This window comes from Mesoplodon mirus (genome assembly GCF_964341445.2).
Source record: "Mesoplodon mirus genome assembly, contig: SUPER_14_unloc_3, whole genome shotgun sequence".
Taxonomy (NCBI): domain Eukaryota; kingdom Metazoa; phylum Chordata; class Mammalia; order Artiodactyla; family Ziphiidae; genus Mesoplodon; species Mesoplodon mirus.
Genome location: NW_028295758.1, coordinates 1,859,921 through 1,878,534, shown reverse-complemented (window position 1 = coordinate 1,878,534; position 18,614 = coordinate 1,859,921).

Here is an 18,614-nt window from a genome sequence, read left to right as displayed (position 1 = left end):
CTACTTCTTTCAGTCAGTCGCCTTAAAGATGAGGAGGTGGCTGTCCTCTGACCACCCTATGGAAAATACAGTCCTCTCTTTCTTACTCTCTCTGCCCTGCCTTGTTTTGTCTCTAAGCGTTTCACTCATGTACATTTTGTTCACCTGTTTCTCACCTCTCTTTCTTCCACTGGAGGGTAATCCAGGAGTGCAGGAGGAATTCGGTCTGTTATATGTTTATTGCTCACTAGCCTCAGTGCTTAGCATAGTCTTGGTACATGACAGGAACTCTTAAATATTTCTTGAATAAACGAATGAGTTAATGGATAGGGAAATTAGCCTTCCATGAAAATAGCTAGTAGGCGGTGAACAAATCCGAGTGAATAAGGGATATTGCTAAATGTTTTTTTGTCTTCAAATGAATTCCTAGCCTAATTCTAACTTCTCAGGTGCCCATGATGTGTGTATGTGTGTGTTTGCCTTTCTGTACAAGTTGGCCCTCATCAACTTGCACAAAAAATATGTACAGAACCTGTAATTATAACCAAACTGAGTAAAATGCTTTCCCTGTGACTTTCCTTGAGCTCTCAGTAGCAGAGCAAATTCATTTGGGGAGGAAATACTGTTTTGAATGAGGATTCTTATGTCTACTTCTTAGGTAACCCTCCCATAGAAGGAAAGAAATTTCTATTTCCTTATCCCTTATACCAGGGGAGAACAGGTCTCAAAAAACAGCCAGCTGGTGAGTTAGCCTTTCCCTTAAAAGATTTGCCCCGCTGCGTCCCATTTGCCTCCTCCAAAGCCCACCTCACTAATAAGAAATCGATCTTTGTTAGCTGTACAAACATTTTGTGTGTGTGTGTGTGTGCATTTGTATGTATCTTGTAGAAGGCATTTCAGATAATGTCACCTTGAGTGCTTTGATCATTCTTTAATAGTTTCTAGTCTGTTTCTTCTCAATACTTATCACAGGCTATGGAATTTATTCCCAGCTCACTCATAAAGCCCATTCTTCACTTTGGAACTCATTCTTGTTAAAGACCAATGTATCTGTGTCCAAAAATTTTCCATGCTGTTTTTAAAGAGACAGCATTCTTCCCTAGCCTCTACATTTTGACTCCTGCTTGGCAGGGGGAGTGGAGGAACATATTAGGCAGCACAAATGCCTGAGAAGGATCCAGTGCATAGGTCTTCATGCTTTTTTTTAACCCCACTGATTCTTAGACCCTTTTTTTTTTTTTTCCGTACGCGGGCCTCTCACTGTTGTGGCCTCTCCCGTTGCGGAGCACAGGCTCCGGACGCGCAGGCTCAGCGGCCATGGCTCACGGGCCCAGCCGCTCCGCGGCATATGGGATCCTCCCAGACCGGGGCACGAACCCGCATCCCCTGCATCGGCAGGCGGACTCTCAACCACTGCGCCACCAGGGAGGCCGACCCTTTTTTAAAATTAATTAATTGTTGGTTGCATTGGGTCTTGGTTGCTGCATATGGGCTTTTCTCTCGTTGTGGTGAGTGGGAGCAGCTCTTCGTTGTGGTGCGCAGGCTTCTCATTGCAGTGGCTTCTCTTGTTTCAGAGCACGGTCTCTAGGAACGCGGGCTTCAGTAGTTGTGGCACGTGGGCTCAGTAGTTGTGGCTCACGGGCTTAGTTGCTCTGCGGCATGTGGGATCTTCCCGGACCAGGGCTCGAACCTGTGTCCCCTGCACTGGCAGGCAGATTATTAACCACTGTGCCACCGGGGCAGTCCCGGTTTTTAGCCCCTTTCATATCCTCCTCAGCACTAACCCCCTTGGTGTGCTGCCGCCTCGGGTGCAGCCTTTCAACTTAAGCCAAACTGTACTTTCCAGTCCTTTTCCTGTATCTGATACCTGACTTGTAAAAGCTGTTTCGCTTCTCTGACTTGGTTCAAACTTAACCTGGGATTCAGAATTGTAGAGAATCCTAGAAATCAAACTGAGTTCACCTGTGCATGCATTTCTTGAGCCCTGACTAACTGCTAGGCACTGTTAAAGCTGTGAGCACAGCAAAATGCTTGTCTTTATTGATACTGTGTTATGGTAGGAATGACATGTAATTTTTGAAAGATGATTGAAATAGTATGTCCGAGTAGTCATTTGGTTTTAAATGGGTTTCATTAATGCTAAGTATTTGGGAGTTTAACAGACCATCTCTTGGTTTCTGTTAGTATATAAACCAGAGAACTTCATTTGTCGTGCGAAAGATAAGCTGAACCATCCTGAGGTTCATTAAAGTCCCATACTGTGTCTTAAGTGTAAAATCTTGAATCTTTGAACAAAGCTTTCACGTGTCCACATCTCTGAATTCTCTGTCCCTCTAGAAGAAAACAATCAAAGTGAGTTGAGGGCCGTTCAAGACAGAGGATCACGTGAAGAGCTTTCCTGCTGGCAAATCTGGCAACAAATTGCAAATGACTTAACCAGATGCCAAGACTCCATGATAAATAGTTGTCAGTTCCACAAACAAGGTGATTCCCCCTGCCAGATTGGGGCAGGACTCTATTCAAATTTCTGAAGATGAGAACCGTATATTAAATGATAAAGCAGGTGATCCCAGTAGTCCTGGAAATCCAAGGTTTGCAACTTTGAGAGCCCAGGATTCTTGGAGGAAAACTTCATTGGCTGAGTCACAGAATTATCAGAATAGACACCAGCAAATTTCCATGAAAAATAAACTGTGTCAGTGTAAAGAGGATGTTGACACCATCAGTTGGATTTCACATCACCTTGATGCTCATGGAGTACACAAGGGTCAAAAACCTTACGGCTACAGTGATTATAGAAAAGATAGCACGAGGGTTTCAACACTGGATCAGAATACTATGATTCACACGGGACAAAAACCTTACCAGTGTAATGAATGTAAAGAAACCTTCACCGATCTCTCCACCTTTGATCTTCACCAGCAATTACACTCAAAAGAGAAGTCTCATACGTGCAGTGAGTGTGGAAAAGGCTTCCGTTACAGCTCGGTTCTTCATATTCATCAGAGAGTTCACGTGGGAGGAGAACACAGTGAGTGTGATGAGTGTGGCAAGGAGTTCAGTCAGAGCTCCCAGCTGCAGACTCCTCAGAAAGTCCACACTGTAGAGAAACCATTCAAATGTGGGGAATGTGGGAAAGGCTTCAGTCGTAGGTCAGCACTTAACTATTCATTGTAAAGTCCACACGGGAGAGAAACCTTATAATTGTGAGGAGTGTGGGAGGGCCTTCAGTCAGGCCTCTCACCTTCAGGACCATCAGAGAGTCCACACTGGGGAGAAAGCATTCAAATGTGACACATGTGATAAGAGCTTCAGTCGGAATTCACACCTTCAGTCCCATCAGAGAGTCCATACGGGAGAGAAACCGTACAAATGTGAGGAGTGTGGGAAGGGCTTCATTTGTAGCTCAAATCTATACATTCATCAGAGGGTCCACACAGGAGAAAAACCCTACAAATGTGAGGAATGTGGGAAAGGCTTTAGTCGGCCTTCAAGTCTTCAGGCCCATCAGGGAGTCCACACTGGAGAGAAATCATACATACGTAATGTGTGTGGTAAAGGCTTTACTCTGAGTTCAAACCTTCAGGCACATCAAAGAGTCCATACAGGAGAGAAACCATACAACTGTAAGGAGTGTGGGAAGAGCTTCAGGAGGAACTCCCATTATCAAGTTCATCTGGTTGTCCACACAGGGGAGAAGCCCTATAAATGTGAGGTATGTGGGAAGGGCTTCCGTCAGAGTTCATATCTTCAAATCCATCAGAAGGCCCACAGTGTAGAGAAACCTTACAAGTGTGAGGAGTGTGGGCAGGGCTTCAATCAGAGTTCACGACTTCAGATCCACCAGCTGATCCATACCGGTGAGAAACCATACAAATGTGAAGAGTGTGGGAAGGGATTCAGTCGTAGAGCAGATCTTAAAGTTCATTGCAGAATCCACACCGGAGAGAAACCGTATAATTGTGAGGAGTGTGGGAAAGTCTTCAGGCAGGCCTCAAATCTTCTGGCCCATGAGAGAGTCCACAGCAGAGAAAAACCATTGAAATGTGAAGAGTGTGGGAAGAGCTTTGGTCGGAGTTCACACCTTCAAGCCCATCAAAAAGTCCACACTGGAGAAAAGCCATACAAATGTGAGGAGTGTGGGAAGGGCTTCAAGTGGAGCCTGAACCTCGACATGCATCAGAGGGTCCACACAGGAGAGAAACCATATAAGTGTGGGGAGTGTGGGAAGCACTTCATTCAGGCCTCAAGTCTTCAGCTTCATCAAAGCGTCCACACTGGAGAGAAGCCGTACAGATGTGACAGATGCAGTAAGGTCTTCAGTCGGCCTTCACAGCTACAGTCTCATCAAAGAGTGCACACAGGGGAGAAGCCTTACAAGTGTGAGACCTGTGGTAAGAGCTTCAGTTGGCGCTCCCATCTTATAAGTCATCACAAAATGCATACTGGGGACACATTTTATGAAAGCAGCGAGAGTGGTAAGAACATCAAGGAACTGTCAGAGGATAGAAGTTCTACAAAATGTTGTTTTCAAAAAACTCACGTGCAACGTGAATTCTTGCAAGCGTCAGGTCTCATAGGAGAGAAAGTATTTTAACTTAGTTGGTGTTGAAGCAGTAGCTAAACAGATCCTAGTGTTCAGCAGAGCACACAGCAGAGATCCCTTCTGAGTGGTGCAGTAAGGGCTGCATTCAGAACTTTGACATTTATCAGATGTCACTTAGGAGATAGCACTTAGAAAGGAAAAGAGTTTGGTCTGGGCTTTAACAAAAGTGTAAGGATGAGCTAGTCAAAATTGATGTCCGTGAGAATGTGCGCTCCATGAGGGCAGGGACTTGGCTGCTGAATGTACACAACCTTATCATTGACTAGTGCTTTTAGGTGTGCTCAGTACTTGTGTTTTAAATAAACCAAAAGGGGGAAATGTATAATATATGAAAGTTGTATCCAGATGGGGAAACCTGCAAAATAAAATTAATTCAGGACATGAACTTTTGTTGAAATACTGAAAACCACTGCAGAAAACCAATCTGCAATATATATTTTTTTAATTTATTTTTGGCTGCCTTGGGTCTTTATTGCTGCACGCAGGCTTTCTCTAGTTGCAGTGAGTGGGGGCTACTTTTCATTGCAGTGTGTGGGCTTCTCATTGCAGTGGCTTCTCTTTGTGGAGCACGGGCTCTAGGTGTGCAGGCTTCAGTAGTTGTGGCACGCGGCTGAGCTGCTGTGCAGCATGTGGGATCTTCCTGGACCAGGGCTCAAACCCGTGTCCCCTGCATTGGCAGGCAGATTCGTAACCACTACGCCACCAGGGAAGGGAAGCCCCCCAATCTTCAATATTAATATGCTATTAGCCTATCGCAACTGGCTCCTTGCCTCCCGCAGCCTCTGTTCTCAAGTTGGGTGGTTATTTGAGACGCCGTCTAGTTTTCCAAGGACTGTGTTCAGTAGAAATTGAACTACCTTGTGATTTTTTTTTCTGATGGTACAGAGTGAAAAAACATGATTAACTTTGCAACAACAGTAACTGCATAGTATACAATTGATTTTTTGTCTGTCAATATTAAGGCAGGGTTTACTGTAACACTTTGAAAGTGTCACAAAAATTGTTTGTCCCTAGAAAAAAAAATTTTAGTTGACCTTGAACTTACTGATTTCTAATTCTCTGCATTTTCATCCAGACTTTGGAATGTTTGCCTTCTAATTATTGTAGCATTTCTTCTAAAGTTCTCAGGTAGGGGCTATGCCATATTCTTCCCCCACATCCATGAGGCAAATACCCAGAAAACTTGTAGGAATCTGATAAAATTATCCAGTGTATTATTGAGACAAGACTGACATTTATGTGCTTTTCCCTATTGGTTGCAGTAAAGCATGGTTTCAGGAAAGGAGTATATATATCAGAATATATTAGATCTCTTTGATTTAGAAATCATATAATTGGAAGTTATTGATTGTGAGATTAAAATACCAAAAAGATGAACACCACATCAATGATGTCACTAAATTTTTTAATGGAAATTAGTGTACAGCTGTAAGAATTTGAGTTTTGATAGATTCCTATATTAATCTGAAGCCGGTGAAATGATGACAGGGACTTCCCTGGTGGTACAGTGGCTAAGAATTCGCCTGCCAATGCAGGGGACACGGGTTCGAGCCCTGGTCCAGGAAGATCCCACATGCTGTGGAGCAACTAAGCCCGTGTGCCACAACTACTGAGGCTGTGTGCCACAACAACTGAAGCCTACGTGCTTAGAGCCTGTGCTCCGCAACAAGAGAAGCCACTGCAATGAGAAGCCCGCGCACCGCAACGAAGAGTAGCCCACACTCACTGCAACTAGAGAAAGCCCGCACGCAGCAACGAAGACCCAATGCAGCCCAAAATAAATAAATTAAATAAAAAGTTTATTTTAAAAATTTATGACATATCATAATCGCAGGAGATACACAATATGGGCTTTGAGAGGTCACAGATTGTAGCCTTCATAGTATAATCAACCATAAATCTTTGTTAGTGTTTGTGTATGTGTGCATGTGCACACATGTATGTGTACATGCATAAGATCATGTGTAAAGGGATACTCTTCCAGAGTGGTTTTCCTAGGCAAGGAGCATTTTGTGATATTTTTCCATTTTATAACTTCATGTTATATTTTTTTCATTGAATAGTGGGTATTGCCAAAGCAGGAAATTATTTTAATAGAATTTGAAAAAGTATTAAATAATTATCCCTTGCAGTTAAGACCTCATATGATTGTTCTATATTGTCATAAGGCATATAAGATCAAAATTATGGTATGAACTCTGGAAGCCAATTTCAAAAACAAAACAGTTCTCAGATTATTTTGCATACACAGAAAAATTCATGAGTTTCAACAGTTGAAGCTTTATTATTTATGCTGTGCTTTAACTACAGATCCATAATAGGGAGAGGGAAAATCCTGGAGCTAGAAACAAAAGTGGATATACCTACATTGTGGAGGTTTAAAAAAAAAAAGTTTCTCTTGTTGAAAAGATGCACATGAGGAGAGAACTGAGCATAATAGCAGAGGACCCTCTGGATGTGGAACCAGTAAGGACAAAGCAGGTTTGGATGGCATTCCATACGCAGACCAATGGTGGTATTTTTAATATAGTTGGTTAAAGGGCTTTATTTAGCAAGTTACAGTTGACCCTTGAACAATATGGATTTGAACTGGGCAGGTCCACTTATATGCAGGGTTTTTTTTTTAATAGTAATTACTACAGTACTACATGATCTGTGGTTGGTTGAACCCATGGTTGCAGAATTGCAGATACAGAGGAACCACGGATATGGAAGTCTGACCATAAGTTATTTATATAGATCTGTCTACCCATCCATCCATCCGTCCACCCATCTGTAGAGAGAGAGAGGGAGTGAGTGCACGTGCTAGGTATTTACAGAAGTAGATATGGAAGTGCGAGGATATACAAACACACACATGTATATGTGATGTATATAAGCATGTATATCCACGTTTCTATTTCAGGGCTGGAGCAAGAAAAGTGTAGAATGATCCTGGAGAAAATTTACTGTGCCAGAAAGTAGGAAAGAGTGGTGGGACGTGTAAGAAGATCCAGCTTGAAGAGACTCACACTGGGTAAATCTGAGCAATTTGACCCTAAAATAAATAATTATCATACAGAATATGAATAAAAAAAGAGGAAGGGAGGGAAGGAAGGGCTCTCATAATAGAATGCCAAACCATAAACATATAGAAGGAATGACGTAATGTAAAAATCATTATTTACAACCATCATAGTAATGATAGGTTCTGGCAAGAGTAATCAATGAATTATAAAACTACTGGTTGAAAGTTTACAAGGAGCAGGATGCTACAAAACCCCAAATATCTCTCCACAAAGTATTGATCACAACAAGAAATACAGTAGGTATAAATTTGGTGAACACTACCTTAGCCAAGAGGTGAACATTATCAATAACAGAACAAACGAACGTTTTAGATCTCTGGGGTATGATATACTGAGAAGGACGCAACGTTGCTTCAGGATTATTTCTGACAGAAATAAACAACCAGATCTTATCACAAGGAAGCATCCACGTTGAGAGTCTCCTGTTTCACAGTTATGACCACAGGGAGCATAACTGGCCAAAGGTCCCAGCTGCTGCTCTTAAATCCATCACCACGTTTGCCTGGAGGCCGGCCTTGCCCCTGATTGCTCCTAGTCAGCACAGCAGGGATCCTAAGGCAGGCCATTTCTTGGAGACCAGGATTCCTCTGTCCAGTGACCTTTTTTCAAGGACTCTGACAGCCTTGAAGGATTTTACGTAGATGACAAGGCAGTCTCGGATGATTTACCAAATCTTTCTTCCAAATCTTCACTCAGGGTCAGACTTGCACTATGCGCTGATAGTTCTGCCAGCCTTCCAGAGCTCCCTGCCATTTTCTCTCCGATGTTTCCCCCAATGAAATATTTGTTCATTAAAGTCTTTCTCAGCACTTTGCCGTCTAGTTCTTGGAGGACCAGGACAAACCCCAAACCCTAGAAGCATCCCTTTTTGGCTCTTTCTAGTAACCTTCCTTTCCATATGGTAGCCACTAATTTGTAATGGTGTAGATTCACTTAGCCTATTTTGTACTTGATATAAATGGAGTCATGTAATAGGTGCTATTTTGTGTTGGCTTCATTTGCTCCACAGTATATCCATGACATTTATCCATATTGATGGGAGTGGATACCGTTGATTCATTTTCATTGGTGGATATTATTGCAGTGTGTAAACATATCAAAATCTATTTATTAATCCCATTATTGGTGGGTATTGGGTACTTCCCCATTCTTGGCTATCACAGTTAGTGGTGATGTGAGCAATCTAGAATGTGCCTTGTGCACTTGTTTGAGGGATATTTCTATGGGTGGAACCAAAGGGTTATAGGGTATATGTTCAACTTTGGTAGATACAGTTGACCCTTGAAGAATGCATGGGCATGAGGGATGCATCTGAGTCTTTTATTCCATAGATGTTTTTAAAATCTCTCTCACTTTTGGCCCAAGAGTGCTGCGTTTGGGTTTACGGTGTTTCTTAACTTTGAAATAGTCCAATTTTTCAATTTTTTCTTTCACAGTTGGTGATTTTTTTGGTCTTAAGAAATTCTTCCTACTCCAAGGCAAAAAGGCTGTTATCTTACGTTTCTTTCCTAAAGCATCATTGTTTACTTTTCAAATTTAAGTCTGCAGATCTTCTGGAATTTATATTTTTATATCCTATGCAGTAATGATTAATATTTTTCCCATATGGATATCCAGCTGACTGAGAACCAATAGTTGACCCTTGGACAACATGGGTTTAAACTACACAAGTGCACTTATACGAGGATTTTTTTGAATAGTAAATACTGCACTACTACACGATCCAAGGTTGGTTCAATCCTCAGATGCAGAATTGCCGATTATGGAGAAACCATGTACGTACAGAGGACTGGCTATAAGTTATACTTGGATTTTCAACTTAGCAGAGGGCTGGCACCCCTAACCCCCTTGAACCCTAGTTCAAGGATCAACTGTATTAACAAGAGTTCTTTCCCCTCTCTGCTGCAGTGTTTTCTTTTCTTTCTTTTTTCTTTTGGCCGTGCTGCGTGGCTTGCAGGATCTCAGTTCCCTGACCAGGGATTGAACCAGGGTCACCACAGTTCAAGCGCCAAATCCTTACCACTAGACCACCAGGGAACTCCCTGCAGTGTTTTCTTTTTACACGTTGTTATAATGTCTGTTTCAACATGGATTTTGATGTCTATTATCTTGTCTATCCTTGAGCAAACACCAGACTATCTTATATTGTAGATTTATAGTAAGGTTTAATGTGACTAATATCTTTCTTTTTATTCTTCTTTCAGATTGTCCCAGCTCTTCTTTTTTTTTTTTTAATTTATTTACTTTATTTATGGCTGCGTTGGGTCTTCGTTGCTGCGCGCGGGCTTTCTCTAGTTGTGGTGAGTGGGGGCTACTCTTCACTGAGAAGCACAGGCTCTAGGTGCACAGGCTTCAGTAGTTGTGGCTCGCGGGTTCTAGAGCGCAGGCTCAGTAGTTGTGGCGTACGGGCTTAGTTGCTGCGTGGCATGTGGGATCTTCCCGGACCAGGGCTCGAACCTATGTCCACTGCATGGGCAGGCGGATTCTTAACCACTGCGCCACCAGGGAAGCCCCCCAGCTCTTCTTTTATTTTTTATTTTTATGTTTTTTTAGATGTTGGGGGTAGGAGTTTATTTACTTATTTTTGCTGTGTTGGGTCTTCGTTTCTGTGCGAGGGCTTTCTTTAGTTGTGGCAAGCGGGGGCCACTCCTCATCGTGGTGCGTGGGCCTCACTATCACGGCCTCTTGTTGGGGAGCACAGGCTCCAGACGCGCAGGCTCAGTACGTGGCTCACGGGCCTAGTTGCTCCGTGGCATGTGGGATCTTCCCAGACCAGGGCTCAAACCCGTGTCCCCTGCATTAGCAGGCAGATTCTCAACCACTGCGCCACCAGGGAAGCCCCCAGCTCTTCTTGTAGCTCTTTGCTTTCCCACATAATATTTGTAAACATCTCATCAATTTCCAAGGGAAAAAATGCTGATGTTTTTATTGGGGTTTGATTGAGCCTATAGATCATTTTGAGGATTACTGATATCTTTGTAATATTGAATCTTCAAGCCATGAATATCACTATTTTTAAGAATTTCTCTTGGAGAAAAATAAAAGTGGATCCCATGTAATAAAATGTACATAAATAGACTCCAAAATATTTAAAGGACCTACATGTGAAAGATAAGTCTAGAAAGTTAATTTTTAAAAGGTAGAAATATATTTTTTCACCTGAGGAGTTTCAGAAGCACAGATGTTAAGAAATTATTGGTTTATTATCTTATAATTAAAGATTTCTATTCCATGAAGAACACAATAGAAAAATTTTAGAAACACGTGCCCAATTAGGAAAGGATACTTGTAATTGGTAAAACTGAAAAGGTATTAATAATCAGAATATGTAATAGAAATGAGGAAGAAAAAGATAGCATCCACATTAGAAAATGGGGCAAAAGTTTTAAGTAGACACTTATAGATGAAGCTACCAAGCATTTGAAAAAAAGATCAAACTTATTAGAAATCAGAGAAATTTAACTAAAACAAGATACTACTATACATTTAATACACTAGCAAAACGGTGATGAGTCGTCCAAATGAAGGTAAGTGGTTGCACAAAAACCTGACGTGCAACTCTTTGGTAATCTGGACTGGTGTAGCCATTCAGGAAGTCAATCTGGCTATATTATTAAAGTATACATATTTGCTATGAAATAATTTCACTCGGGTATGTGTTCCAAAGAAATTCTCAGATACGTCTATAAACAAATGTAAGAAGATGTTTATTTTATTATCATTGGCATGGCAGTTGGAAGAGTACAGGTAAAATGTGGGTGCAGAAAATGGAACTCTATGAAACAAATTAGATAGAGGGGTGAATGTTTTTTTTGTTTGTTTGTTTTTCTGCGGTACGTGGGCCTCTCGCTGTTGTGGCCTCTCCCCCTGCGGAGCACAGGCTCCGGACGTGCAGGCTCAGCAGCCATGGCTCACGGGCCCAGCCGCTCCACGGCATGTGGGATTTTCCCAGACTGGGGCATGAACCCGCGTCCCCTGCATCGGCAGGCAGACTCTCAACCACTGTGCCACCAGGGAAGCCTGGATGGGTGAATCTTAAAAATATACTCCTGAATGAAGGAAATAAACACCAGAATGAATTTTATGACACAATATTATTTATATGAATTGAAAATATACACAAGTGCACATTTTGCACAAGAACACACCCAAAAGAAAACACATCAAACAAATTAGAATGGTAGCTTACGGGGTAGAGAAGGGAGTGGAGGGTGCCATAGGGAACAGGAGGTGAATAAATAAAACTTAATCATGTTACCGTATTTCATCATGCTATATCCAAGATTTCACTTTCCTTGTAGTGGAAAGAAATCCTGTGTGCTATGTTGGCTTAAGTCAGGAATAGTTCTTGGAGGATATTTTCCTGAAAGAATTTGGAACACATTTTTGAAAAAATCTTTGTTTATACTATGGATGATCTTTTTTTGTTTGTTTTGTTTTTTTCTTTAATTTCTGTTTTTTGGGTGTGTGTGGGATCTACTTTATTTTTGTATTTCATTCATCTGATCTTATATTTTTCCATCTGCCTTCTTCAGTTTTATTATTCATTTATTAATTTCCTGAAATGGATGTTTTCTGAATCAATTTTCAACTTCCTTTCTACTTTATTTGTTTTGTTTTGTTTTGTTTTTGTTGTCCTTGCTGTACGCGGGCCTCTCACTGTTGTGGCCTCTCCCTTTGCGGAGCACAGTCTCCGGACGCCCAGGCTCAGCGGCCATGGCTCACGGGCCCAGCCGCTCCGTGGTATGTGGGATCTTCCCGGACCAGGGCACGAACCCATGTCCCCTGCATCGGCAGGCGGACTCTCAACCACTGCGCCACCAGGGAAGCCCCCCTTTCTACTTTAATATATGCTTTTAAGGCTCAACATTTCCCTCTATGTATGTGTTCCAATCTCCAGATCCAATTATGAATTTGAATGTTTCTCTTCATGGTTCTGTCAACGTTTGCTTTATAAAGTATCAGCTGAAGTTATTAGTTTCTGAGAATTTGAAACTTTTATGACTGTGAAGTGTCCCTCCGTATGTCAAGTAATGCTTTTTCCTTCCCCTTAAAGTTCACTTGGTCAAATAGCAATGTCACAGATTTTATAATTACAGAAATAACTTGAGACCTAGGATGTTGATGTCTGTCTCTAGAAAGGATTTTCCCTTGCTTCTGCACGGGTTGTAAGATGCTAACAAAACACGTTCACCTTTACACAATTTCAGGGAATGAGGTGTTTTGGCGTTTGGCTTCAGTCCCTGCCAAAGAAAGCCCAGTTTCCTTCTCCCCTTATTCCAATGGTGAAACTCTTTGGGGTTTACCAGGAAGCCTTCGTGGCTGTTAATGCTTTTATGTCGCTTAGCCTCTTGAAGACGTCCAAAATTCGACTGAGTTTGTACGCCTTTCAATGAACAGAATCTACACTCTTCTGAGGCCTACACAGTAGAACGGCAAGACGGCCTGAGACCTTCTCAGGGATTCCGGAGAGTGAAAACCAGAGTGAAAACATGTAGTCCAGAGCTCGTGCCGGTAGACACCCCCGCACCCACCCTTGCATTCTGGGACATGTAGTCCAGAGCTCGTAAACTCGTGTAGCCCCATATACTGCAGCTACAGTAACGCCTCGCTGTAAAGGTTTACCCGCGGAATTCTGGGAAATATGGTCCAGGAGTTCCGGGTTAGTCGCAGGCACTTCCGCCCCAGGAGGACACGTAGCAGCCATGTTCTGCCTGGTGACGGTGTTTCAGGTCCGCTCTTCACGACCCATTCAAGCTTCCCCTTTGCAGACCTTTCATTTGGGGAGAAAGAGGAGGAGCGGCTAAAAGCGGAGGTTTGAGGGCCTGGAGTGGTGATGTACGTCCCGCGGGCGGAGCTTCTTTGCGTTTGGTAACGTAGCCGGGATGGGGTGGGCTCAGGTCGTGCCTCCTGGGGTTTGAGGGTCTCCCCGGTTTTCTTCACCCCTAACCTGACCCCGTCCCCCACCTATGAGCTAGCCCTACCGCTTCATACGGCGTCACACTGGGTGGGTTGCTTAACTCCTCTGTGCCTCCGTTGCTGTTCGGTAAAAGGGGGGAAAAAGGAATGCCTTGTTAATATAGTGTTGTGAGGAGAAACGAGATAGCACAAGTAAAAGGTCTACAACTGCCTGATACATTGTTGGTATTAATACTACGCTAATTCGGGAGGCACCCATTTCGCAGCGGGATTCTGTGAGCCCAGGAAGCTGAATTGTCCTGGACTCCTGGCCTGTTTTGGAAGGAGAGGACTTCTAGCTGGTACGGGGGCGGAAGGGGGTGCGGTATGAATTAGTGGGGATGGAAACACAGCCCTGGTATTTCACAGTCTCCTTTCCTTCCCCAGCCCTGGCTTCTCAAAAAGCACTGCACGGAGGAAGAGGCAGCAGAGCCCCACGTGAGTAGGACTTGGCATTCTTCTACTTAAGATATTCCTATAAATTGTAGAACGTATGAGACATGGGTAAGGATGATAACTGAGCCTTGGTCACTAATTTCCATTCTAAAAGCTTTATGCAAATGAACACATTTCCATCAGGCGGTGGCTCTGTGAATTGGTACTGCTGTTTTCTCTACTTTAAGGCAGGGAACACAACCCTGTTGGCCCATCCTCACCCAGATGGTAGGAGGCAGAGCTGGGGTTGGGACCCAGGCAGTTTGAGTCCAGCAGCTGAGTTTGCTAATCCCTTTGGTATATTCTCTTTGAGCATAGGGTACTGGCTAGAATCATATCATGAAAGGAGGTTGGGACTTAATTGTGGGGACCTTGAGAGCAAGGTTTAGGCTATTTTATGAGTGTTTAAGATAGTTTTCTCAACTGGGTCATTTATTTTATTTCAAATAATATGTATATCATAGAAGTAGCATAATCATTATGGAAAAATGCAGATATATACATAAAGAACAATTTTAATTATCTGTAACTTTAGGATGTAAAGATAACAGTTGTTAATGTTTTAGTGCCTTTTTGTCTGGTTACTCTTTGTGTATGTTTCTGTGTAGTGGAGGCTGTTTTTTGTGGGACTGATGTTACACTGCAGTGCTACTCAAATTGTGTTCCACAAACCAGCGGCATTGGCATCACTTGGATAGAAATGCCCAGCCTTGAGCCCCATTCGAGACCTTCTGATTTATAATTTCTGCGTAGGGGGTCCAGGAGGCTGCATTCCAACAAGATCCCGCAGTAATTCACATGCACGTGAAAATTCGAGAAGCTCAAGAGAGGGTCTTTTCTGGAAACTGAGGCCGAGGAAATTGACCCTGCTGGATGTCACAGATAAAACTGAGCTGGATTCACCAAAGGCCTACTTAGTCCAATGATTTTATTCCCCCACTAATTATTGTCAACTGTCAGGGCCCCTTTCAGAATCCTGAATTGAGCAGAAGACAGCTAGCAAGTGTAGAGTCAAAATGGAGGTCGTTAGAAGTTGTGAAGATATCTCTCTCCCAAGCTTTGGGGAGTGGAATCATTGCCATCTTTTGTACTAGATCGAACCCGGGCCCCCTGCATTGGGAATGTGGCGTCTTATCCACTGCACCACCAGGGAAGTCTCCCATTTATTTCTTAAACTTTCCTATATTTATAATGATATAATTACAATTCAGATTCCTGTCTTTTTTTCATTTGAATTAGGTATGGACTGTCAAACTATTTTTTATTGTTGTTGCAGAATCCTGGCTTTTATTAGTTCTCTTTACCTCTGTGCATAATTGTCAAAAGGGTACTTCCTGTTTAAAAAGAAACTTAACGTATTTTTATACCTTTTGTAAAAAGTTGTCCATGTCAATTTAAATATTATTGTTGCAGTCACAAAATCTTTAGGAAGACAAGCAGAGATTTTCAGAAGTCTATAAAGACTCTCACATAACAGGGCAACAACGTACGACCTCCACATGTCTGACAGTCTTCTGTTGGTAGAAATCACATCTCTAAGGATAATTTCTAACTAAAATATCATCTGCTTTACCGCAGTTGCTAAGAAATAAGAAACCCTGACAGTGGTGTTCTCAGAGCTTCCTACCTTATGACGATCTCACGAGGTGGATGCCCGTGTTCTCCCCTACTGGCAGAAGACAGAACTGAGGCGAAGAGATGTGAATAATTTGCCCAGGGTGACACTGCTAGTGAATGGCGTAGCCTGATCAGAGCCCATGCATATTGACTCCAAAACCTACTCTGACTTACATGGTCTCTGTTTACCCCATACCCAGAATAAGAATGACCCCTGTGGAAGCTGCAGGCACACTGTGAGGGGGCCACTGTGTATGGCTGGGCAGGTCATTCCTCACACAGCCACTGAGGGGGTTCACGGGGGCATCTGGTATCTGCGTGGGGCTCTGCTCATCAAGCATAATCAGCTGTAGCCACCCCGAGGACTGGGAGCCTTGGTAATTCACAATGAGCACCACGTGGGTTAGTGACTTCTTTTTCTTTAAACCAGTTTCCAGTTTGACTTCTTCTTTCCCTGTCTGTCTTGCTAGGACTCTGCACTGCCCCAGAAGGAGAGAGAACATGAGCACATTCCAGGTGAGTAGAGCTTGCCTTTCTTGCTGTTAAAAACGCCATTTTTGTACTCAGGTTGGACACAGGTTTTCCTCTTTTTTTTCTTTTTCTTTTTTTTTTTTTGATTGGAGTATAGTTGATTTACAATGTATTAATTTCAGGTGTACAGCAAAGTGATTCAGTTATACATATATATATACATATATTTTCAGATTCTTTTCCCTTATAGGTTATTACGAAATATTGGGTATAGTTCCATATGGGTTTTCTCTTTCAAGGAGAGTCTAAGCATATGAGGACCTGAGTGTGCCATGTGTGCTTTTTTTAAAATTCCTGTTAAATTTAATTGGTTTCGGTTTTAATTTTTGTTTTATTTCATCATTTTTTTTTATTTTACAAGTAAAAGAAAAATTAAGGGAAATGAAGGACATCTTCCAGTCTACTGCTTACCTGCTTACAAATTAGCTGCTTTTATATTTCTGTAATCTCTTCATCATATGTATTCATGGATGTGTATTTGTATTTATAACATAGATACAGTTTTAAATTGTTTTTTTCATTTAATACTAGCTAACATTCACTTTTAATTGCTTTATCATGTTCCTGCAAACTTATGCACCTATTTTTTTTTTTCCTGGTATGCGGGCCTCTCACTGTTGTGGCCTCTCCCGTTGCGGGGCACAGGCTCCGGACGCGCAGGCTCAGCGGCCATGGCTCACGGGCCCAGCTGCTCCGCGGCATGTGGGATCTTCCCGGACCGGGGCACGAACCCGTGTCCCCTGCATCGGCAGGCGGACTCTCAACCACTGCGCCACCAGGGGAGCCCTGCACCTATTCTTTAAACTATTCTTTATGCACAGACATTTAGTTTAAAGACTTCTCCTGTTTTAGGAGCACTACAGTGACAGTGTTCCTGATTTAACCTTTTTCTCAAAATATCTGTTCTGAAGAATATTGCCCCTTTTTGCCCTTAACATAGTAGGTTTAGGTATTCAGAATTTAAGAGGTATGTTTTACATGTGGTGCCTTGGATGTTTTTTGGTAGAATATCCAAATACGGCAGAGCACAGCAGGATCAAACTGCTGCTTCACGCAGAAAAAATCATGTATTGTTGGAAGTTTTCTCACGACCAGAGTTAGATTCAGTCTTCCCCATGCTTGAGTCAGACCCTTTGTGTATTTTATTTACCGATTTGTTTCTTTTTCCATCTTATATTTTTTTCTAATCAGAGTAATGCATGACCTTAGTTTAAAAAGTCCAGTGGTACTTAAAGCACTTGTCACTGCATAGACAGCTCAGAACAATTGTATAAAGAGGTGCTTGGTTTCATCTTTGTTTTAAATATAAAGAATCGGGGTTGTGAAAAAAGGAGGAACCAACTCAGACTCACCCAGAAAACCAAGGGTCTGGAGTCAGAGTATTGCATTCAAGCGAAAGACAGAAACGGGGAAAGAGAGAGTTTTCATTCAGAGACCTGGCATGGCCTTTTGGTTAGTTTCCACATATAACACTCCTTCTCAGCTGGTTCCCACCTCAGTGAGAAAGCAGGTGCCATCAAATACTGCCAGGACTAAATTGGTAACTGTTTCTGGGGCACTTGGCAATAATAATTAAACAGTGAAAGCTTTTTAGTTCAGGATCCAGTGGTTAGAATTCTAGGGAGTTTACTTATGAGTTGTCTGAGAGCCCCAGGTAAACACACAAAGCTTTCTCTTTCATAGCTGCACGTCCAGTGAGGCTGAGGAAAGTCAGTGTGTGGCATTGGCAGGATGGAAGGAGGGGGTGCTGGGAAGTCTGCACACCTCACAGGAGCCGGAGCAACTTCCCATCCTCCTCGTCTCCTCGGGGCTGCCCCTCTTCCACTGGCCACTGGGTATAAGATTGAGGTGGTGTTGTTTGCCGTAGGAGGCGGTGACCTTCAAGGACGTGGCCGTGGCCTTCACAGAGGAGGAGCTGGGGCTGCTGGACTCGGCCCAGAGGAAGCTGTACCAGGATGTGATGGTGGAACACTTCGGGAACCTGGTCTCAGTGGGTGAGGACAGCCTTTCTCTGCGAGTGTCTTTGTGACCTTGGTGTTTCAAGGCTTTGGGCCTCTTGAGGTGGTTCCCTGAGTTTGGGGACCAGACTTTTGCAATTCCTGTGGGACACGAGAGGATGTCTCTGGTCTTTCCAAACAGTGTGTTTCAGGTCCTTTTCAATTATTTTGTAAAAGAACTGTAAATCGGCAGTATCTTGCTGTACCTTGTGTATTCTTCTTCAGATTTCCCTCCCTGCCATTAGTGGATCATAAAGCCAATTTATTGAGCCCTACGTGTGACTTTTTAATGAAATAAAATAGTATAGAAAATATCAGAGTTTCTTAGGAAGAGTACAACACATTGCAGCAGAAACTCTGGGCGATGGCATGAGTGGTGTGAGAGCCAGTGGGAACAGATTTCATGAAAAGAGACATTGGTTA